Source organism: Cavia porcellus, unplaced genomic scaffold (genome assembly GCF_034190915.1).
Source record: "Cavia porcellus strain 051 isolate PalLab524CR breed Dunkin Hartley unplaced genomic scaffold, mCavPor4.1 scaffold_9, whole genome shotgun sequence".
In the NCBI taxonomy this organism is placed as follows: Eukaryota; Metazoa; Chordata; class Mammalia; order Rodentia; family Caviidae; genus Cavia; species Cavia porcellus.
Genome location: NW_026947492.1, coordinates 87,675,065 through 87,699,088, shown reverse-complemented (window position 1 = coordinate 87,699,088; position 24,024 = coordinate 87,675,065). Strand labels below are relative to the sequence as shown.

The window sequence follows — 24,024 nt, the reverse complement described above, 5'->3', positions numbered from 1 at the left end:
TCCATGGCTTCACACTTGGTTCTGTTTTGCAGGGGAGCCCACCAGGACCGTTGAGCATGTACTGGAGTGTGGTGTCTTAGTGTGGTGTTCAGGCCTTGCTGCCCCTGAATCTGGCAGGGTCCCACACTCAGACAGGGACTGGGCTGGGCTGGGCACCATGCACATGCTTCAGGGTTTCCAGACACAGTGTGAAGGCCACGTCACTAGTGACAGCTCGGGACACCGAGACGCTCAGTGCAGAAGATCCAGGAGCAGGGCCACAGATGGCCACATCTGGGGCCTCCCAGCTGCTGTGGATTGGGTGGTGGCTCTTCCTTCAATTTTATTTTCATTAGTCCATATTTTTAGTACAGCATGATGACATTCCTTGTAGGGAATTGATGCGTGTCTTTAACACATCTTTGTGAAAATTACGCCATGTTTAAGTGTGTGTGTCTTATTTATTACACTTAACCTGACAGTTTCAGGCTGCGTCTGCTTCCTGCAAATGACTCCAGTTTAACCCTCTTTGTGGCAGAGTAGTACTCCATTGTGTATGGACACCACAGATGACTGACTCATTTTCCCTGCCTCAGGCCAGGACACAAAGTACTCATGAGGAGGTTGTGAAACCCTGACACCAAGGGGCCATGAGTACGTCAAGATGCAGCAGTGGCCTGGAGCACCTGTAGGTGAGCATTTTCCCGTGAACACTGCCATGCTTATGATAATGCTTCACAGCAAATGAACACCACGATGTCACAAAAAAGGCCACAGAGATAGAATAAAATCTCTCTTTTTAGTATTTGTAACTGAAAACAGTGTCCTGCTTTTGGAACAAAGAATCCACATTTTAATTACTCCCTGGCCTCTGCAAATTGTGGCCAGAAGATCCCCCAACCAAAGGGGTGCTAAGGAATGCATACACCTTGCGCACAGCTCTACGCTTTAGGACCTCTTTAATGGCCTCTGTCACATACAAAATTCCATTTTGCAAACTGTTCCATTTGTTCAAATCTTTATCCAACATTAAACAGTGAAAATGCCCAGGGTCCTCTTTTACTTGTTTTTTTCTCTTCTGGTGCTTGGAACTACATTCCCAGCATAAACTTCACACTCACTGTATATTTACATAATAAATGTCAACACCACCAGTCCTTAAGACAAGAATGATTCCAAGGATCAGCACCTAACATCCAGCCTAATGACAGATAGGAAGAAAGGCTCAGTCCATCAGCAGTGCATTGACAATGGTCTAGCAAAGGCCTGATTTCCATCCTGCACTAATGCAGGACTAGAAATGCAGATAAACAGTACTCCACAGGAAACTTGAAATCTCAAGTCATGGTACACAAGGCCCATTTGAAAATATTTGCAAACATTCTGTCCATTTAAATCCGAATGCCGAAATATTTAACAACACATTTTGTATAGTTTCCAAAGTACTTCTGTATATTTATCAAATATGTAAGCAAACATCTTATGTTTAAAATAAAAGATTGTCATTGTATCTTTTCTTGTGTTTATGTTTTCTTTTTAGCTTCTTGGCAAGAGAGAAAAACACACACACACACACATAGAGAGAGAGAGAGAGAGAGAGATTGAGAGAGAGAGAGAGAGAGAGAGAGAGAGAGAGAGAGAGAGAGAGAATAAACATCCAGGGAAGAAAAAGAAAAGTAGAAAGAAATAGGTAATGGACAAAGGTTAAAGGACAGGAACTAAGATCCCTACTAACTGGGATGAACCATTTTCAGCTGTGTCTTCTTCCAGATTCTCACCTTAACAGGAATAACGCCATCCACACTGCAGGGTTCTGCTGGAGAGTAAGTGAGATAACACATGTGGGCACAACCAGGAAGGCACCGTGCACAGATCTGGGACCAGTCACTGAGCTGAATGAGTGCTCTGCATTCCTGTGCAGAAAAGTCTCCTTCCTGAGGGCCTGGCCACCAGCCTAGCCCACCTGAGTGCTCACCTGCCAGTTAGCATTATTTCAGGAAGCCCTGCCTTGGGGGATGTCCTTAAGGCTCAAGTGGTAACAGTGCTCCTCCTGTGTAGAATTAGTCGGGTCTATGAACACGCCTGGAAAAGCTTCTGCACATGGAACATTTCTTTACAAAAGGAGTTACACTGGAAAGCACAGTGCACTGTTCAGATATAGGAGGTAAAGTCACCTGTGGAACAAAGCCCCAAAACAAATACAAAATCTGGTGCTTGCGGGAGAAGAGTGAGGTGCAGCCCCCATGAAACCCACCCCATCCTGGTTCCTCCTCCTCCTTCACTGTCACAGTATTTTTAGATTGCATAGCTTTTTATAACTTATAACACAGCGATGCATATTCTCTTCATCGCTATTTGCAATACTAAATCAGTTGTAACCCAAAACTAGGTAAAAGTTTCACCTTGCCAGCAATGAAAGCAGTCCTGAGCCAGTGTGCGCATTCTTATCCCATGCTCTAGCTCTCACACATGGCTCCCTTTCCAACATTCATAAAACAGAATTCTCCCTCTTACCGTGGTTAATGTGATTGGCCATGGAAATCATGTTAAGAAAATTATTTTCCTAATTCATAACTTCCAAGGGAAAATACACTTCCCCTCAGAGTCTGAAGACACCAAGAATATTATTTGAGCTCATATTTTTCACAGCTAGACCTTCAAATTCCACAAAGGTAAATTTTTCACTTCTAACAAAAGCAAGAGAGGACTGAGCAAACACAAAACCCACTGAACAAGGGCAATTAATATTATTTTATGAAGCAACAAAATTCTGATAATAAAAAGCATTAAAACCAAATCTCTAGATTGTGCCTTAATTCACAGCACTGACATGCAAATTCCAGCAGTGGGCTTGATAATCCATGGAACTTCATTTGTATATTTCCTTTTTCACTTTGCTTTAAAAATGTATTCAATATTCTTTTATTTTTTTAACATTTTTTAAAAACCTGAGCATAGGTTTACGTACCTTGTAGATCTTTTAAAAACCACACATATTTCATATACAAATTCCCCCTGGAAGATGCAAATAGTATAGAATTTTATAAGAGAGTGCACTTTATCTTACACCCATCAGTATAAAAGTGAATAGCATGCACATTTCTAGTCTTTATATATTTACATAAGTATGGGAATAGTTATTTTAAAATATTAGGCATAAAGTAATTATATATAGACTTTTTATTTTTCTTTACCTAAAAAATATGTTCTGCAGTGCATATATGTGTGTATATCTGCTTGTACATACACATGCTGAGAATTTCAAACCACTGCACCCTATTCTATGAGTGAACACCCAAAACCAATATAAATGTTCCATAAAGGGTAGATACTTTGGCTGTTTGTAATTTTAAATGAATAAAGAAACAGATGCAAAAAGCATTACTATATGCATGTTTTCCCGTTTGTGATGCTATTTTCTAAAATTGGTTCTAAAACATAAAACTGATGGAATCAAGGAAACACATCCTCTGAGTGTAGAAAAACGCTTGTCAATTCCTGTTTCAAAGCAGTTTCACCAATGTATTACCTCAATCATATGTGAGGTGTTAACTACACACCAAGCAACAGAGATTAGAGTCAATCTTTTACAGTTCCTGAGTGTCTGATTACAGGTCCTCTTTTACAGGAGTGCGGTTATCTGACCTGTCTAGATCTGGATTGCTTCACCTCAGAATGAGAATGGAGGCAACACCTATCTCACAGGTGAACTCCTGGATTTTGTTTTTTTTTTGTTGTTGTTGTTGATTTTTTCTAAAAGTTCCTTCTTTTCCCAACAGATTGTGTCTCCTTGCTCCTTGATTGAGCCAGTTAACACACAGTTAATACGGACCTAAGTTATGCCAGGCTCTTTCTGGTTGCTAGGAACAAACTGTGTGATAAGACCGAGATGTCACTGTCACCTGGTTGTATCCTTGTGAAGAGCAGGAAACACAGACAAACACAAACAATGCAAAAGGTTTCCTCAGGTGAAGAAAGTCATCAAGAAAGTTTCAGGCTGAGAGGTGCTGAGAGTTCCAGGAGTGCTGCTGTGGATAGGGTGGCTGAAGAATGCGGGGACCCCGAGAGGTGGAGGAGTTCACCTGGGGGCAGCAGTGCTGATAGGAAGCAGCACACTGAAGCAGAGGGACAGAGGTTGTGGGCAAAGACAGGTGGCAGCTAAGAGGACTCAATGCTGTGAAGGGCTCGGAAGGCTGCAGAGAGTTTTACTTTTACCCTAAGTGCAGAGGGAAGTCAGAGTACTGCTGTCTGAACTGCTATTCATTAAGTTAAAAATTTTAAACACTTTGTTTATTACTCAAGCAGATACCTGGACTGTGGACACAAGTAGAGCCCCTGTGCCGGGGAAGCAAAGCTCGCAGGGTAGGATGTTACCTCAGCCACTGACCCTAACCCTCACCCACTCAGAATCGAAGACGCAAAGTGGAACAGAGGCATCAGCTCAGGAATTGTGTGCCCCTAACACATTCACAATCCAGTGGCTCAGCCTAAGCCACCATTTCCTTTCTTTCCCGCCCAGTGTCCTTGCCAGTTGACTGACCAGGAACAGGACCCCTGACTACACTCACGAGAGCACCTCTGAGAAGCATCTGAGAGCCCCGCAGGCTGCAACACACACAGCTCGCCCCACAAGTGGCAAACCTACCTCTGCAGATGGTCCCGTTGCCCACGTAGCCTGGTTTGCAGGTGCAGCTGTGCCCCTGGAGAGTGTTGGTGCAGATGGCATTCTCGTCACAGTTGTGCTGCCCACTGCCACATTCATCGTGCTCTGTTTTCAGGGAGGAGGGAGAAAGACAATCACATTTCTTGCCTTGGAAAAGTAAGTTATCCCTGAAATGCTGGTGAGCAGCATGGAGGGGATCTCCCTGCATAAATGGGGCATGTACAGGACGTGTTTCAAATCTTAACAAATCCAAAAGATGACTGAGTACCAGAGCAGCCAAACAACTTTGATCGTCACTGCATCCATCAGGTGAGACAGAATACCCAATATCCACATATGAAGGAAGGTTAATTTGCCCATGGTTACAGTCCGTGATTGACTGGCTCCAACACAGAGATCAGGGCAGAAGAATGGAGGGAAGCAAGGCTGCCCAGTCCGCAGTGGTCAGGAAGCAGAGAAGGGGACGGAAATCAGAGAGGAAGGAGCCAGGCACCACACAGTAGCCCCGTTTATGACTTACCCAGTCACAGCAAGGGGTCTGCAGGGCCTTAGTCCAGTGAAGCTTCCTCCTGAAGTAATGGTCACAGCACACAGTGGCCCAGTGCTGCTGTGAGGCCACTGCTTCTGTCTCCTTAGAAGCCTTCCACAAAGACTCCAAGGCAGCTATTCTAATGGTGAGAACTTTATAGTCCCTCTTCCAGGAATCATTTGATCATTTCTGAAGACACATTAGGCTGCCCTGACTGGGGACAGGACTGAAATCCAGCAACCAGAGATGAGGGGTGATGCTTTGTATCATACAACGTGCAGCAGAACACAATGAAGACTCAGCCAGTCCAAATGCCAGCAGTGTGCCCCGCTGGGAACCCTTACTCTAATAACCTACGCTGGATAGCATGGCTCATTTAGAGCAAAGAGAGTAAGGCTAAGGAAGAAGAGAGAGGTAAAGGAGCCTAGCAATGGAGAACTTACCAAGCAGGATTTGCAGAGGGGAGCACTGGTCACAGGGGACACTGGTGAGCCCAGCACTGCGTTGAGGAAAGGAAGTTACTCTCACAGCCCTACTTAAGGGGCTCCAGCGGGCTGATGCTCCACATGGCCCATTTCATAGGGCTCAGAATTCCACCCCTGGTCGTTGCCTCTGTGCAATGATTTTATTCTGCACAGTCAGATGGCAGTGACATCCTCAGTCTGTTAGACACGGAGGGAAATAGAGCCACACTACAAAGATGGCCTCAAATGGGATAGAGGCCAAGACCTTAGAAGTAACGATCCTTTCCTCCCATGATTAGGAAGTTTATAAAGTTATCTAGATGTCTATTCCATAAATTACAAGAGGGGAAAGTTTATGCCCTTTATTTATGTTAACATCTGCTAGTGTAACTCCATAACAAATTTAAGAAGAAAGACAAGGCTATTGCAACCATAAAAGGTTATAAATCTAGTGAAAATGCAACCTAAAAATTTCAAAGAAATAACATAAATAGGAACAAAAATAAAATTTCAATGTAGTTGGCTTAGTAAATTGCTAAATCAAGGTACCACTCCCCTGAAACATTATCTGTCTTCACTAATTTTTATTTATTTTACAGCTCCTAACAAGGCCCTCATAATGGAAAAGTTTCTATCATGTAAAATAGAGCTGCTTTAGTCACCCTCAGGCAATGAGGGGTAAAGCCCACTTGTGCATCTTGCTTGATTTAATATCATAGATTTACAGAGAAATTTTTCTTCAGGCTTTAACACCAACCCAAAATGTCAGTGGAAAAGTTGAACAGGTTTGAAAGCAGAGAGAAGAGAAGATTTATGAGGACAGACTTCTAGACTGGGTTAAAGCCATGTCCAACATAATCCAAAAATAGAAAGCTGTAGACATCAAATCCAATGCGCGCAAATACAACAGCAGGTGGTGTAGGGACAAAAAGAAAGAAAACGAGGAAGTAACCTGCAAAATTTTCAGTCTCCTAGCTTACATTCATTTCATAATTATTCCAGTCTATACTGGGAATAGGAAGATGGGATCCCCGCTCCTCTAGACATTTGAATATTTATAACATGCAGCTGACAGGCACACAAGAAAGAAGTAATAAGAGCTTTAAGTAGCTGACTTCACATCTTATCATGCACACAGGACATTTTTAAGGTGAAAAGATGAACCGTTAGTAGATATATGGGATAACAGACATAAATTCAGAATGTCCTCGGCAAACCAACACATGTGATGATGCAAGATAAGAGGAATAAAGATAACCTGAAATGAGAATTCATTAGAGGGCAGACATTAATGGTGAGAAAAGAAAGATCTTCCTGCAGGGGGTTTATCAACTGGACGTTCTAGAAAAGTCATGGTAGACTTAGCAGCTTTCAGATAAAAATTTACCACAAAGAGCACTCCAAGCCAAGGATCAGGAGATATTGCAGTTTTATGCAACATTCAAAAAGTCGGGACTCTCCTTTGCTGCCTGGTCTTCACTCTCACTGTTCTTGAAGTCACCCCTTCCATGGCTCCACCACCCTCCTAAAAATGCTTGATTTTATTGCCACCTCTCTAGTTATTTCCAGTTGATCCCTAACCCAATATTAACTTGCTCCCAATGAACTTTTCCCCTGGTCTCCAACACTTTAAACATATACTCTTACCATGATGCTTTCTGCCATGTTTGGTGGGCTACAGAAATTTCACTTGCCTTGGTAATTTATGAGACTAATTATTTTACCTCCTTGGAGGCAGTTATGTTGATACTGTGGTATTTGCAAACTTTATCATGAATGACTTAATCAAGCAGCTTTGCAGAGAAAAATTGTAGTATATTTCTTACAAGTATCATTTCATAATATAGTATTGAACTTAGTGCCACGTCTTTAACTGGTCCTTATACAAGATTATCGAAATATACAGTGAAGGTACAATTATGAAAAAACTTATTACAATAAAAGGTTTATTGCCAAAGATGATAGGATAAGTATGTTAAAAGTTAGCATGAATGAGTTTTTTGAAGGCATGAATGGCAATGTGTCTTTTATTGTAATACATTTTTAACTTAAAATATTTATCATAATTTTTATCACACCACACTGATCAATTTTTGCAGCAATTTTGGCCAAATAAAAACATTATGGTTTGTCCTTACCCACCTTATTCAACAGCCCAGGTATCATGCAACTTGTGACTCTTTCCCAAAATCAAAATGACCATGAAAGGTAAACCTCTCCCACTGAGTTAAGACAACAAGGCATCTATGGCAATGTACCTGAAGTCACTAACTTAGGACTTTCAGAACTGCTTCAGAGAGTGTCAAGAAGATGGGATAAGTATGTCTGAAATGAGGGAGACTAACAGCAATTTGTCTTTTTAATTTTTTTAAACATTTATCATGTTATTCACCATACCTCAGTAATTTAGCTCTCCAGAGAATATATGAAGTAATTTTGTTCATTTTACAGTAAGAAACTAAACAAAAGGGCATTAAACAATCTACTGAATGTCACAAAACTGGTAAGTAGGAAGCTCATATGTGCTGATCTGGACAGCAGCTGAGACATCACCAAGCATACAAGAAGCTACGTGTGGCTCAAACTAAATCAAGACAACTTGGATGCAAGTTCTTCCTATTCAAACCAGAGCTGTCCTCTTCTTTCTCAATCCCATATTCTCAGGGAGGTTTCTTACATACTTCCTTAGAAGGCAAGAACTATTGTCAAAGGACTGTTATTTCAAAATGCCATTGTTCATTACCTTTAGTCTCACCTAAATTTGCAAGACAAAGAATGGATATTCTCTTTAAAACATCAAATTTCTTCCCAGCTCGTGCACAAAAAGCAAAACACTAGCAGTTGTGAGCTGGAGCATGACAGAGAGATTAAGAACACAGACTCCAGAATAAACCATTCTAGCTTAGAAGATCTGGAGTTGACAATTGCTAACTCTGCATAAAGTTACTTATTCTCCTAGGTCTTAAGTGTCCTAATTCTAAAATGCAGATAATAGAACTTAATTCCTTAGACTTTCATTAGAATTAAATTAGTTAACATAGAAAAAGCACTCATGGAATGTTGTAAGTAGTGAGTCCTGAAAAGGGTAAGTTACTTGATCCTCACTGTTGGTATCACTCTAGAAGTGCTAAGAGTAGGATTATTAGTGATGCTACTGCTGCTACCCCCACTGTTGAATTACTTATAACCAGAATTAACAGCCAGAAGGTAGTAACAACCAATAAGAAAATTCTGCTTTCTTGTAAAAATGAGAAATTCAAAGTACCTTTTATTTTAAATTTAAAGGATCTTCTCTTTACTATCACCTGAAATAACACTTCATCTATCCAGGTTGCAAAGGGCTTTTCTTTTACTTCTTTATAATAGTTGTAAAGTTTCACCAATTGACTTTAAACTCGTAATTTATTTTACCAAGTTTTCGTACCAAGTATGAGGGTTAGGTTGAAGTCTGTGTGTGTACAGTAAGGAGGGGAATTGTTCATTTTTGTTTATATTCATGTCCAATTATTTAAGTGCTATTTGCTTTAAAGGCTATTTTCCAAATGAATTGTTTTTATACCTTTGTCAAAACCAATTAGTTATATTTTTATTAGTGGTTTCTAGTTCTTACATTTTGTTACTTTGATATTTTATTTCTCTGCCAATATCATACATTGACATATTTATGTAGATAACATTCTGATCAGGTAGAATAGTTCTCATGCTGCATTCTTCTTCTTAAAATTTGTTTTAGCTATTCTAGTTTCTCTGCCTTTCTACACAAATTTTAGATTAAGGCTCCTGATACTTTGATACAAATTGTGTTGCACTAATAGTTCAACAAGTGGAGAATCAACATCCTATCATGTGTTTTACAGACCATGAGCACAGTATGTCTATTTACTTATATATTCTTTGATTTCCTTTTTAAGTGTTTTGCAATTTTCAACATACCTTTCCATATTTTTGCCACATTCAGAACTACTTCATTTTATTTGGAACAAGTATATTGCTAAGGCAGATTTAAGTTTAGTTTTTACACTGATTGATATTATAGAGGTTGGTTGCTCCATAACTGGTATTTGTGTGTTGAATTTGTAGTTTGCAACAACCTGATTGAATTCATTTATCAGCTCTGTAATATTTTTGTAAATTCCTTGGGACTTTCTACATAGAAAGTCAAGTTATCGATAAGGAGTAGATATTTCTTTCTTTGCAATTTGTATGCTTTCTCCTTTCTCTTATTATACTAGCTAAGTCTTCTAGTGCAATGCTGTAAAGGTGTGTTGGGAGAAAGCTCACAGCCTTGTTGTCAGTCTTAGGGCAAGTACACTCAGAAGTATACTAACCATGTGCAGGAACAAATTCTCTGTGATAAAAGTGATCACTGTGCATACCTAAACTGCACCAATAAACTTAATTAAATAACAGAAAAAGATCACTCCAGCCCACCTCACATCACTTTTTCAGTGTTGGGTGGGGCAGAAGCTCAGCTTCCTGCTGGATCACCCTGACAGTGGACTGGGGAGAATGTGCAGAGCCCTTTAGCCTCAGTCTGAACCACTGTACTAAGTGTCCATGCTGTGTGGTGGAACCCCAGTTCCCTGCTTGACCCAAGGAGCATCACCACAGCAGCAGAACCTAAGACCTGCCTGCTGCTCTGCAACAGTTTGATAACTGCCTTACCCAGAGGGCAGAGGTGTTCAGAGAATTGTATTAGGCCTTTCTCTTCCTGGTTCTTTAATGAGTGGGAGTTGGTTTTTCCAGGAGCTTGTTTTGCCTGTCCCAGGGCAGTGAACGAGGTGAGTTTCCTCAGCACACCATCCAGGATGTACTGGAGGCCAAAAGAAGAGTCAGGGAGTAACATCCTCTTGTTCCTTAAATTCCGAAGGTCCTATTCAGTTCATCATCTTTTAACCTTTCAGAGTCTGCCTGAGTGCTACTGTTTGTGCCTAAAATAGTCTCCAAAAGTCTTACATGTTTGGAGGTGTGGCGTTTGGAAGGAGACTGGATCTGATCATTCTAATTCAAGTTCCTACCTGAACGTGCTGCTGAGAGCTGACACTGGGCTGAAAGGGTGCACAGCTGAGCATCCGACTTGGAAGAGCATGTTCTCTTGTACCTTGCTCCTTTCTTCTCATTTATTTTCTCAGTGTTTATGTTTTTGCAGTATACAATGATTCCATCAGAGCCGGGGGATGCACATAACCCATTTTTATTCTTTTTGAAGAAATTATTTTATAATTATCTATCTGTGATTTTGCGCTTTATATTTTGATATCTCATAGAAGAGAAACCATGCAACTTGTAAACTTGTGTGTCTGATTATTTCCACTTAGCATAATAACACCAAGAATCAACAAATGGAATCACATAAAATTAAAAGGTTCCTTCCCAGCAAAGGAAACAAGGAACAGAGTAAAGAGATAACAAGCAGAATGAGAAAAATATTTTGATAGCTGTTCCTCAGACAGAGGACTAATATGTAGAATATTAATAAAATTCAAAAACATTAGACCTAACCAAGAATAAAAGACTCAATTAAAAATGAGCAACCAAGCAAGGTGTGGTGGTACATGCCTGTAATCACAGCAATCGGGGGTTAAGGCAGGAAGATTCTTGCAAATTCAAGACCAGCCTGGGCTACAAATGAGCTCAAGTCCAGCCTGAATTGCATAGTAAGACCCTGTCTCAAAAAGACAATAAATAAATAAATAAATAAATAAATAAATAAATAAATAAAATGAGCAACTGAAATGAATAAACACTTCTCAAATGTAGAAGTACAAATTCTTTGGCTGTTACAGAAATGCAAATGAATACAACATGGAAATTCTCTTTTACTCAAAACAAATAGGTGTCAGGAATTTAAATAACAATTACTGGTGAGGCTGCAGAGAAAAAAGCACATTTCTATATTGTTGGTAAGAATGTAAACTAGCATAACCACTGTGACACCAGTATGAAGATTCCTCAAAATAACTAGGAAAACACATGCTCTTGACCCAGATATTCCTCATCTAGGTTCCTTCCTGTAGGAGTTGAAGACACCTTATTACAGCAATACACACTCCTTTCTAACTCTGCTTCTAGGCTGCAAAAGGATAAACTTCTTGCTAGCACCACACCCTCTCCTCCTTCTGTTTCTGCCTTGAACCAACTGAACATGGACTGAATCCTCTGAAATCATCAACCGAACTAAGCCTCTCTTTTATACTGCAGCTATCAAGTGCCGTGTCTCAGTGGTGAGAAATGGACTGATGGTGCACTTGTCTTAGGTCTAGGGATTTTTTAAAGAGGGAAAATCATGGATTTTTAAAATAGAAAACCTCATAGAGGGAAAACTACTAATCCACTTCAACTTTACACAAAAGCATTCACCGTACTTAAAATGAAAGGCAGGCACTTTCCTTCTCTCCTCCTTTTCTAATCCACATGAACAACAACAGAAACAGAACGGTTTGGGTAGCCTGGAGTTACAGAAGGGTAAAGCCAAACCAAGTCAGCCACTGTGGAATCACAGCAGAAGAACACAGGACCAGGCATTTGTTAGTCATTGTGACACCAACTCTTCCCTCAGTCCTCTTTAATGAATCCACTGCCAAATTCTGCAGACTTTTCTCTGCATTATTCCAGCATCTGCATTTCCATTGTCCTGACTCCTGTCCAGGGTGCTGTCCTCTGTCACTTAGAGCTCCAGCTATTCCTCACCAGTGTCTCTTTCCCCATCAACCACTGTCCACCTTCAACTGATTCTCCTCAATGCACATACAGCAGTCCTTTGGGCATTCAAATCTCCCTCACCCTTCCTAGGTTTAAAATGTTTCCCATATTCTTAAAATGAAGCAAATATTTGTAGCACAACTTCCAAGGTCCAGAGTGGCCTGACCCCACATAACACCCCTGAATGTTTTGTTTCATTCCACTCTGCTCCAACCACCACACTGATTTGGTTTCCTTCTTTGTCATCATAAACATAATTTTACTGCACTCTTAATTTGGCAGTTTTTCAAACTACTAAACATAGGACTCTCACATGCTCCAGTAATTCTTTTTTACATATCCAAAATATATCAAACTTATGCTCATACATAAAGGTGCATAGCAGCATTATTCACAGGAGCCAAAAGGATAAAACAACCCCAACATCCACCAATATCCACCTACATGATGAATACACACTGAAAATGGACATACAATAGAGTCTTATTCATCAGGCAAACAGAAGGAAGTACTGAGAGATGCTGCAGGGTGTGTCACAGATCAGTTTCAAGATCACATCAGTCTTTTATTTTGTTCTTCTTTGTACTTTGATACTCACATGGCAGAAAGCAACAGTACTTAAGCTTGTGAGTCTGATTGATTTCACTTAACATTATCCTTTCCAGGTGAATGTACACAAATGTCTTGAATTTATCCTTCTTTATAGCATAGTAGTATCTCATTAGGTATGGACACTACGTTTTCTTTATGTATTTGTCTGCTTCCAGGTATGTTATAATTTTTTCCAGTTCTTTGAATATCCTGGGTAATAGTTCTCTGTCTGAGGAACACCTGGCAGTTTTTTTCCCATTCAATGGGTTGTGTGTTGAAATGCTGATGGTCTCCTTTGCTGTGAAGAAACCTTTAATACAATCCCATATATTGACTCTTACTGTAATTTCTTGCACAACTAGAGTTCTGTTCAGAATGTCCTTGCCTACTCCTATAGGACCTCAAGTTTTTTCTTCCTATTTTCTCTTCCAGTCTCTGTGTTAATATTTATGTCTTTGAGCTATTTTGATTTTAGTTTATTATATAGTGAGAAATAAGGGCCCAGCTTTAATCTTCTGCCTATAAACATCCAGTTTTCCCAGCACCATTTGCTAAAGAGGCTTCTTCCTCAAAGGTACATTTTAGCTCCTTTGACAAAGATTGAATAACTCAACATGTCTGGGGTTGTATTCTGCTCCACTGACCCACATTTCTGATGGTAACAGGAAAATACATACATATATATATATATATATTGATAAGCGGGAAAGGCTTCATGAGACCAAGGATGAAGGGAAAGTCAGAGGGTAAAGGGATGTAAAAGGATTTAAGATATGTCCTGTACATATGCCAAATACTCTCAATGAGTGCAATCAGTATATGTCACTGACATCAACTGCAATCATAAAAATAAGGACCTAGCAACAGAGGGACATTTGTGGGTGAAGGTGGGAAATATAAGGATCAAGACACGTTAAGTACTTGAACTACTCCCTAAGAGAAATGGAAACTCTGTCTACTGAAAACATGGCCTAGTAATTTTTAAACAAATCATTGTTAATTGAAAGAAACCAGCCAGAAAATAACACATATTATCCAAGTCACATAAAATATTCAGAATAGGAAAACTTATAGAAACAGAAAGTAGACTGAGTTCCCTCAGACAAAGCTTAGTGGAATGACCACTGATGGACACCCAGCTTTGTCTTCGAGGCGATAGAAATGTTATAAAATTAGATTATAAAACAGTTTCACAAGCCTCAAAATATACCAAACCACATGAAATTCTATACAAGGGCAAACTTACGCTATGCAAACTATATGCAAGTAAAGATGTTAAGATTATTCAGAGGAAGTTCTGAAACAAGTTGGTACATTTATTTCTCTGTCTGTAGTAAGGTTTCCTCAGAGGTCATTCTTAGATGGAATGTTTTTCCAAGAAAGTAGATTAGGAATGTCAGTTATTCTGCTAGGATCCTAGAATTATGTCATACCTCCTTAACTGGAAAACAATATTTGCTTGATAATAATATTGTATGTAAGGTATGAAATAAATGCATTGATTACAGCACAATTTATAGTTTCCTAATTGTACATCTGAAATTCTGTTCTGTTCTTAAGAACATAGATTATTTGTAAAATCTCACAGTTCTTAACTTCAGACAACATTTTTCTAAGTCAAAATAAATACAATTATAAGTTACTTATATACCAGAATGAAATCCCCAATCTCACTCAATCCTAGCTCCATTTACCAAGCAGCATCTCGCTATGATTCTGGGGTCTTAGACAAAAGCTCTTGGGAGTACACACTGGTAGTATTCTAGCCAAAATAATTTCTTAGAGGCCCTGCTGATCTTGCAAAGAACAAGGAGTTGAGTCTCTGAGTGGACAACAAATTTAATTCTCCTCCATGGAACAGTTCCCGGTCTTGACTGATAGCACTTTAGGAACCTACAGGTCTCATCTTCTTTCTACTGAGTGTAGCTACTTCATCTCACCCCATATCAACTTCCCAAAAACATGTATCCCAGCTCTCTCTAGGAGAGATGGTCTCCTTAGAAATGAAGATTAACTTTTCCACCCAGGGCAGGTGCTTTGTGATTCCAGAAGTGGAAGTTGCCCTCAGTTCAAAGCCCCAAGTAGGGTGGTAGTCAGCATGGAAATGGCAGTGTGGTTGCAGACAGGTGGGTGGGAAGAACTGGGAAAGAAACTTGCTTTCATCCTTTGCAATTCCTCTGCCACAATAAGAAACTAAGCACAAAGGAGCAATTCAACCAGTCACTTTTACTTTGATGTATATCACGATACACTAAAGATGGAAAATTATAATATAAGGTATCATTATATGTGATTTGTGTGCATACATGTGAAAGTCTAAAAATGTATCTTAAACAATTAATAATTTGCACTTAGATTGAATAAAGCATAGAGAGGAGGTACTTATACTATATATTTTATTCACTGTAAACTCTTGAAAGTTTTACAATGATCATGTGTATTTTATTACTATACAATAGAGTTCTTCCAGGATTTTTTTTGTGGCAGATTGAGATGAAAGAAAATGAATTCCAGATGGATGCAAGATTCGATGTGAAAAGGCAAACTTTTCAAGGGTGAAAGATCTGGATGGGAACTCTCCCTGCTTCCTGTGAGAGTTTACCAAGCTCTCTGCTTTAGTTTCAGTGTGTGTAAAATGCAGACCATGACATCAGGGCTAAAAGGTAGAAACATTGGCTTAACTTTTCTTTCCTAGGATTCAAACAGACTAAGTAAATGTTCAAGAAACAGTTATGTAATGTTCATGAGAATAAACTATGTAAAGTATTTGGTACTGTTACTGGCCCATAACAGGACCTCTAAAAACAGCCGACGCTATTGTCATCTTCTGTGTTGGGCTTGTTATTCATGAAGAATTGCCCAGGGATTCCAGGAAAGTTTTAGTAGGACACTCATTTGCTTCTATGTCTCTGGGATGCTCAACCTCAGGGCGTAGCAGAAAGTGAGAAGACTCAGGGTCCGTTCAGCTCTGCCACTCATCAGCCCTGTAACTTTAGAAGGTGTACTTAATGTCTATGAGCCTCTGCATTGTCATCCAAGGGTGTGAGCAATAAGAACCATCACACAGAGATACTACGAAGATTATAGAGAAAGTATGCAAAAGGTGTCTAGCTCCATTCCAGGCAAGTAATATAAATTCAATAAATGTTAGCTTTGTTCCACTGGGATAATTTAGAAAATACATCATTAAACAACAGTGTTAATGAATAGCTGAACTGTAACTGTGTTCCAATGCTTTATGAGTTTGCGTAACACACTTAATCCAATAGACCTACTTACAACTAGCATAAAAGACAGAAACAAAGCTATTTATTTGACATAAGCATCCCTAAGGCGTCACTTTTTCTGAACCCTTTTATCTCTCTTCTGTGAAGAGAGACGCTTGTGATTTTTCTTGGTTTTGAAACTACCTAGAGAAACTCTGAAGAAAATGTATAAAAATAAAACATGGCAAGCAAATAATGCTGTGTTCATGTTTTACTTTATCACGGAAGTTTGCCTTCTCCTTTGGGGATTCTCACTATGAATTTAGTGTTCTCCTTCCTGAAACAAAGGTAATGGTTCAGAAAAACAAAAAGGATTTGAAAGAAGGACTAGCAAAAAGGAATACCCTGTTTTCCTCCTGGTCATCCATGATTGTGGCACTGTGTCCAGGTGCTATGAGCTTAGCTGACTTATGGCTTCTACAGATAAAGAAGATAACAGTTAAAAGGGAAATACAGATATTTGAAAAAGTACTATTCCTATGTCCATGACTTTCAATCCATTCTTTCATTCTTATTGAATTCTTCTCCACACAGATTTGTAGTTGACTGAACATTGTTAGGTTATTTATGCAATGTTCCCCAAATGTCTCACTTTCAGAAGTGGGGATACTGTTGTCAGAAGGGGTGGGCACCAGAAATGTGACCTGCAAGGGAGTGTTCGTGTCCCTACCTCCTCTTTTCTCGCCTTGCTTCCTGGATGTCATGGGTGGGCAACTATCTTCCAGGACGCCCTTTCACCTGCCATTTCTCTCTTCAGCCTGACAACTGGGACTGAAGCTCCTAAACTATTATCCAAAATCAACCTCTCCTCTTCTATAGAGTTGCTGTGTTGTTCTGTCCCAGAGAAGGGAAATCTGTGTAATACAGAAAATGGATCCTGGGGCTGTGGTTGTGGCCCATGTGGACCAGCAGCCTTTTGAACTGGTTTGCAGAAGGAGTTAGGAAAGATTTGGAGATGCTGGCTAGATAAGCCTTAGAGTTCTATAAGCTGAGATCAAAGGGGAATTTTGACCACAGCTCAGAGGACTAGAATACTCATAGAAACGATAGTAAGACCAGGTTCAGGAACTTTCAGTTGGGGACAAGGACTCTATTATTTGCTGGGACAAAGGACATGTGCATTGTACTCAGGAAGAAATCATGTTTATATTTCCTGAGTCTCTGCAGGATACTGACATTAATGGTAGTAGACTAATTAATCTGGCAGAAAAAAATTCAAGGTACCCTAACATTTAGACTGTGACATGGAAACAGCAGAATATTTTTACCAAAACTACAATGAGAATCAAGAACAAATGGCAGAGCTCAATGACTGGAAAAGTCTGAAGTTTTACCAAGAAATAAATAGCTACAATGCTAGGGCGAAGAAAAACAATGACTGTTGAAAATATGGGTATTACAGAAAAGTCAAGCAATTTGTGCAGAGACAAGAAAGTTGCTTTGAGAGCATCTCAGGAATCAGTAATATCCCACTGATCACATACTCAAGGTTACAAAGCTATAAAACCTTCATTTGAGTAGAGCCCTTGGGACATCTGCTTATTCAGGACTTCTTGCAACAAGTATTCCTAAAATGAATAACCCAGACACTCAGAAGCTCCTATAGCCATAGTCTGAGGGGGCCCAGCTACAGTAGTTCAAGCTGAACCCTCCCTTTGCATCATCTGCTTAAGCTGGTTTTCCAGGCAGGTAGAATGCAAAAGCTACGGGGTCATGAAGGCTTCCACCTAGATTTTAGAAGAAGGTCTGAGATGCCAGACAAAACTATGTGACAGGGTCATACTTTCTTATGGGAGCCCATAATCATTACTGCATGAAAATGTAAGAATGACATCAAAGGTAGTGGATCCCACAAGAAAGTGGAGATGCCAGCAACATGGAAAATCTGCTGAGGAAAGCCATGGGTAATGAGTAGAGCCAAAGCAAGAGACAGGCCATGTGGTCCTCAACCACCAAAGCCATAGGCAGGTCAACATAAGCCATCTAGAGCACATCTTACTATAATTGTCATGGGTGCTGGATACATAGCTACAGCATTTAATGTTTTCCATGTTGGGTTTTGGTCTTGCTTTTATCTAATTTCTGTCCATTCTTCCATATTTACCTTTCAGAATGAGAGAGTGTTTACCTTTTCCCACTGCATGATAGAAGCACATAAACAAACTAATGTATAATTTTTACACTATAATGTGCAGAAATGTCAGGGAGGAGTCAAGTCCCAATGGCCTTCAGAATTCCATCAGTGGAAACCACAGAAGATAGAGGGACAGAGACTGATTACATATACTATAAAGAGATCACATGGCTGAGGGTGAGAGGAAGAATAATTCCTTTAAACATACTGAGCTTGAACCACAGCCCCAATATGAACTAGCTATATGAAACCAGTATGTCTCTCAATCCTGAACCTCCATTCCATCCTCATCATGTCGAAGAAAAACAAGACTGAATCACAGGGAAACACAGCCTCTGAAAATGTGTTCTTCCTACCACCGTGCTTTTCAGCTTATTCCTTCATTTCTGTTGAATTCATTCTCCATTACCAACTGCAATTAACTGACTTATATTCCTCCTCCCAAAATGTCTAGTAGTTACTTTGCTGAATACTTTGAAAAACAAAAATATACTTTGAGAAATTTTCATATGTCCCCTTGTAGAGTAGATGCTTAATAATTGCTGGAGTTCCCCACCCCCTGCTTTCTCTAAATTGCTGGGCTCAAATTACAAAAACAAGAAATCTAGAAAAATATATCTAGTGAATCTGCAAAGGCAATATCCTTCTGGAAATATACAGGGATGTATTTGTTGAGATTCCAAGAAGTTTAAAAGAATTAATTTCTGTTGCCTTTTCCCTCTAACAAGACTTCCTATCTATATATATTCAAAAGATAGTCACAGTAGGCTGTGTATGTAGCTTGGTGGGGGAGTGTTTGCCTACAATGTGGGAGACCCTGGGTTCACTCAATCAGGAAGACAAAGAGATAGAGATCCCCCAAAAAAACAGAGATACAAATAGGTAATATGCATTTTTAAAGACGCTCTCTGGATGATAGGAAGACACTAGGTTCTCTCAGCTTTACAACCTTCTGGATCATACTCCTTCTTGGTTGACTACAGCTATACATTATTGCCTTATTTTTCTTTGTTGGTGGCAGAATCATCTATAGAGCTAGTTTAAAGCCCACTGGGTATAAGGAAAGTCTGCTACAAGGTATCTGTGATTCAGCCTTTCTTCGAATAAGGAGAAAGAAGCAAAGAAGAAAAAGGAAGAAGTAAATACGTCAGTGTAACTACCTGGCCCTCTCTCCTCCTTTGGGTTGACTATTTTTTTTTTCCTCAGGACACAATATATAGAAAGAACAGACAAATCTTTGACTAAAACAATGTTTCAGGGACATGGAATAATGGCAAAAACAGACAGTGCTCTGCTCTGACAGGACCCACAAGGGAGAAATAAAAATGGCCATTCTAGTCCATGGTCATTGCTGCAGGGACAGTAGGTGGGCAAGGTGCCATCGTGATGCACAGTAAGGGCACATGATCCAGACCAGCATTTCTGGAAGACCCTCTGACAGGAGCGACTTTTAAAGAAAGGATTGAACAGGAGTCAGCCAAGTGAAATGATATAAGGTATAAACTTGGAAGGTCAATGCTGAGCCATCACAGCAAAGTGACAGATCCGTGAAAATTACCCCAGTGCAAACCTGGGGTTGATGTGGAGGCATCTGCAAGGCAGAGCAAATTACCCCCTGCTTGTACACATAATGTGGGCACAAGGAGCCAAAGTAGCTTTCCTAAAAACAATGAATCTGCCTGATGGAAGCCGGACGCACCTGCCTCTCCAAAGATGATTGAATTCCTGCTGTTTACAGGTAGTAACAAATATCATTTCCTTCTCCCGTTGTGTGGTAGATTTTCCAAAATTAGTCGCAACACTATCTCTCAGCCCACACACTGTTTTGCAGTGTAACCTTGCCTTCCTCTATCAGAAGGTCCAATCTAACAACCCTCCCTGTGAATCTGAAATGATTTTAGAAATATGTAACCATAGAGAAAAAGCAAAAAACAGGTTGGTTTCAAGGCTGGTGAGGTGTCTGTCAGTTCTTGCAATGCTTTTTCTCCGGATGCTTCATCTCAAGATACCACATCTTAGAACCAGTTGCTGTGCTGTGAAAACCCAAAGACACATGGACAGGGTCATAAACAGACTCTAGCTGATATTTCAAGCTGTGCACAGGCATCAAGAAAAATTAGAAAACAATGGACATTTGAGCAAAGGCGCTTCAGTTAGTTTCTCAACCCTTGAAATTTCAGCTGAGGCTCTAATACCAAGAAGATCCAAGCCATCTCCCTGGGCCCTGCCTGGATTATTGATCCACAGCATTTATGCACATGGTAAAATGGTGGCTGTTGTATATCACTGAGATTAAGGTGGAGACTACAAACCATTAGATAACCAAGACAGGATCCCTAGCACTGAGCCCAAGGCCTGGTGTGAAACAGGAGCTCAGTGAGGTTTTGTGGAACTTGGCTGGAATAAAAAATAAAACCACTTGGCAGGACCCTCATTGGTTCCTTCTAATCCATCTTCCGTCTTCAAAGTGAGGCGCATGATAGATGATTCCCTACTCGCCAGCTGCCTCACACTCCCCTCACTCCACACAGCCTTCAGGTGCCACCTAACACAGACATTCCCCAACATAAACTCAAAGAAAGGACAATTATACTGCAGTCAAATCTGCTGACATGAGCTGATGCTCATGTTCAGTGACAGTCCTGGGAGCATCAGTACCTATGCTGATGGCAGTGTGGAATCCTCTTACTAAGTTCTCCACTCGTTTCCTCTGCCTGATGTGAGACAGCAATCTGTTAACATGGGGAGATGTAGAAAATTATACTAAAAAAGCCAAAGTTAATTTCAGAGAAGTAAGAGCAAAAAAGCATATGAGGCAAGGTTTTGTTTTGCCCCAAAGTACAGTGATTAGAAAAAGCAGAGTGATTGGAGATTAGCTCTGAAAACACTGAGTCTTGGGTTAAAATCTGAGTTCTGGTATTTAATGGCCTTGGGGACTTACTCATGTTGTATGTTATCTCTTGCACTGTCTCTCTTTTTAACAAAAACACTGGCACAGGTTTAAATTAGATAAGGGTACCTGAAGTTATTCAAGTATTTACCATTTTATTACTGAATACTTACATTGTTCTAAGCTCGGATAATAGAACAGTCAACAAAAGAGATAAGTGCACTGCTATACTGGAGTTCCTGTCCTGGCAGGAAGAAGCAAACAATAAATTAAAATGCACAGTGATGGATAATTTAAGATAGTGATTATTACCTTGAAGAGAAATAAGACAGAGCAAGGTGACGGAGAGTGATACAGGTGCCGAATTAGAGTGTCTGGGAAAGCTTCTCTTAGGGTACTTAGACACCTGGATGAAGGGAAGAAATAAACTGTGTATTCACCCTGCACTACAGAGCTCTGGGCCAAAAGGAAAGTTAAAAGGTTTCAAGTGAGGAAAAGAAGACCAAGGAGGCCTGGGCAGTGGGAGCAGAGTGAGGACGGGGCTTTGGCAGACTAAGGAGGCCTAAGGGGAAATCAAGTGGGTTCTTTCAGTCCATCTGAGTTGTAGCCCACGTGAGGGGGAAGGCACTGGTGGGCTTCCTATCACCACGATATAAGCTACTGCCTGTTGTCTGTGACATTGCAACCCACACGCATCAAGGGGCTACACTGTCACATTGTTAGGAACTAGTGTCCTGGCAGGAGAGTAGACACACAGCCTTCACCAGCACCAGAGCTCAATCTCTACTCAGAGCACACACTGAGGTCAGAGAGGATGTGATGCAGGCAGCAAATGGGGGTGGTGAGTCCCATGCACAGTGTGGAAACAAGAAAAGGTTCTGAACACAAGGTCAGGGCTTCTGGTGTCCCAGAGAGTGCACAGCTGTGCTCTCCAAGAAAATCCCAGGGGGAGGTAGTTTACTTGCACAGGAAGACATCATTCACTGTGACTGAGTCACTGAATAAATGTGAACTCACTGAGGCTATGGCCAGGGTTGCTGTGGTCCCTGACCAAAGATCCAGAGCTCCTCTGTCTAGTAGGGAACAGCAGGTGGTTATGAAGCCCCTCACAGTGGCTAGCATGGCTGCAGACTGCTGTAAATGCAAATCCACACTGCATTTCATAGATACAGTTCCAAAAAGAAGAACGCAGAATATCCCAGTACTAATTTGTATACTAATTAGGTATTGAAAACTGTTTTTGGATACACTGAATTCAGTAAAATGCAATATACATTTTTACTTCACCTTTTTCTTTTTATCTTCCTCTGTGAGGATACTCAACATCTTTAAATTACCTATGTCGCTATAGTATATATATATATTTTTTACAGCATAGGTGCTAAGTAAATGTAAACAAGAAAATAAACAAACAAACAAACAAAACGTCAAAGATTTTCTTTTCAGTGCTAGAGGTCAAATCCAGGACATGCAGATTAGTGGGCAAATGCTCCACAGCTGAGCTCTATCTCCAGATAGACTTCTTTATTCGTAAGTAGGGTTGTTAACAGAGTTTATCTTGAGAATCGAGTTTGATTACTGGATGGTAGTTGAATACTTGTGGTCAGCAGAACATGGCTAGGATTAATTAATAATATTTGCCATGGACATTGAAAAAGATCGTGGCTCATGTTAATCAAGCATCTGCTGAGAGCAGGCATTTCCTCTTGATAGCAGAATCTGTTCCCCAGGATGATGCCAGCGTGGACTGCTTTCTCCCCACAGGACAATGCCTGATCTAGTCCCACACTTAGGCTTGCACCAGTCACCTTCTGGATGTGATGCTGTTCTCAGTGGACCGCACCCTCAGCCTCTTCCCTCACCTCGGAGGTCTGTCTAAGGCCAGACTTTCTCAAGCTTGGCAGGTACTGGAACATGTGGAGAGCTTGCCAATAGACAAACTGCAGGGCGTTACTTCTGCAGAGCTTCTGACTTGGTTGGTCTTGCACAGGGCTTGGGGATTTGGATTTACACTAAGCTCCCTTGTGATGCTATTATTATTAGTCCAATAACTGTACTACCAGACTTCCCATTCTGAACCAGCTCCTTGATCTTCTCAGCCATGTGTTAAATCTCTAGGGGGTTTCTTAAAGGAATTCTTAGCTCCTGAGATGACCACAGCAGCTGAGTCAGAATCTCAAGAGAGGGGTTCAGACATAGGCATTAAAATCACCTTGGGGTGAAGGGAAATTCCTACCTTCTGTATCTAAAGTTCCTTTTAGTAGCTAGCTGTCTGATATACTTGATACATTGTGTCAACTTGAGAAGTTTAAAAGTTTAACTAAGAGACTCAGCAGGGAGCCAGGATTTGTCCTTTGTAAATATCCTCAGCCTGTGCAAGAGGAAGGCACAGAAGCAGTGTGACTGCTGTACCCACACTGAGGAGTGGATAGCCTGATTACAATAAAAGGGAGGAGAAGAGGCTTGTATTTTCTCTGGCTGGTTGCTGGCTGCTGTTGTCCCTGTGCCACATTGCCCTCCCTTGGAGCCAGCTGATTATGGATTGAAACCTCCACAAGCAGTGAGCTAAATAAATCTTTCCTTCCTTCATTTTGGGTGTCAGGTGTTTTGCCTCAGCAATGAGAGAAAAGTAACCAAAAGTAACTGTTTAGAAGATAAAATTAAGAAAAATAAAATTAAAATAACCAAGCCTACTCCCATCAGAAAAGCAGGCCTTCCTTGATTCATGGTGGACAGGCACAATTTCTGGACCAAGGTCCATCCTGGGGCTGATGGGTAAGTGACAGGGGAGCAGCTGAGGATTCTG

The 24,024-nt window shown here is 40.5% G+C and overlaps 1 pseudogene; it reads right to left on the bottom strand.

Annotated features, from left to right (window-relative positions):
* Positions 1-24,024, bottom strand: part of LOC100728572 (protein kinase C-binding protein NELL1-like) — a 609,835-nt pseudogene that overhangs the window by 115,578 nt on the left and 470,233 nt on the right.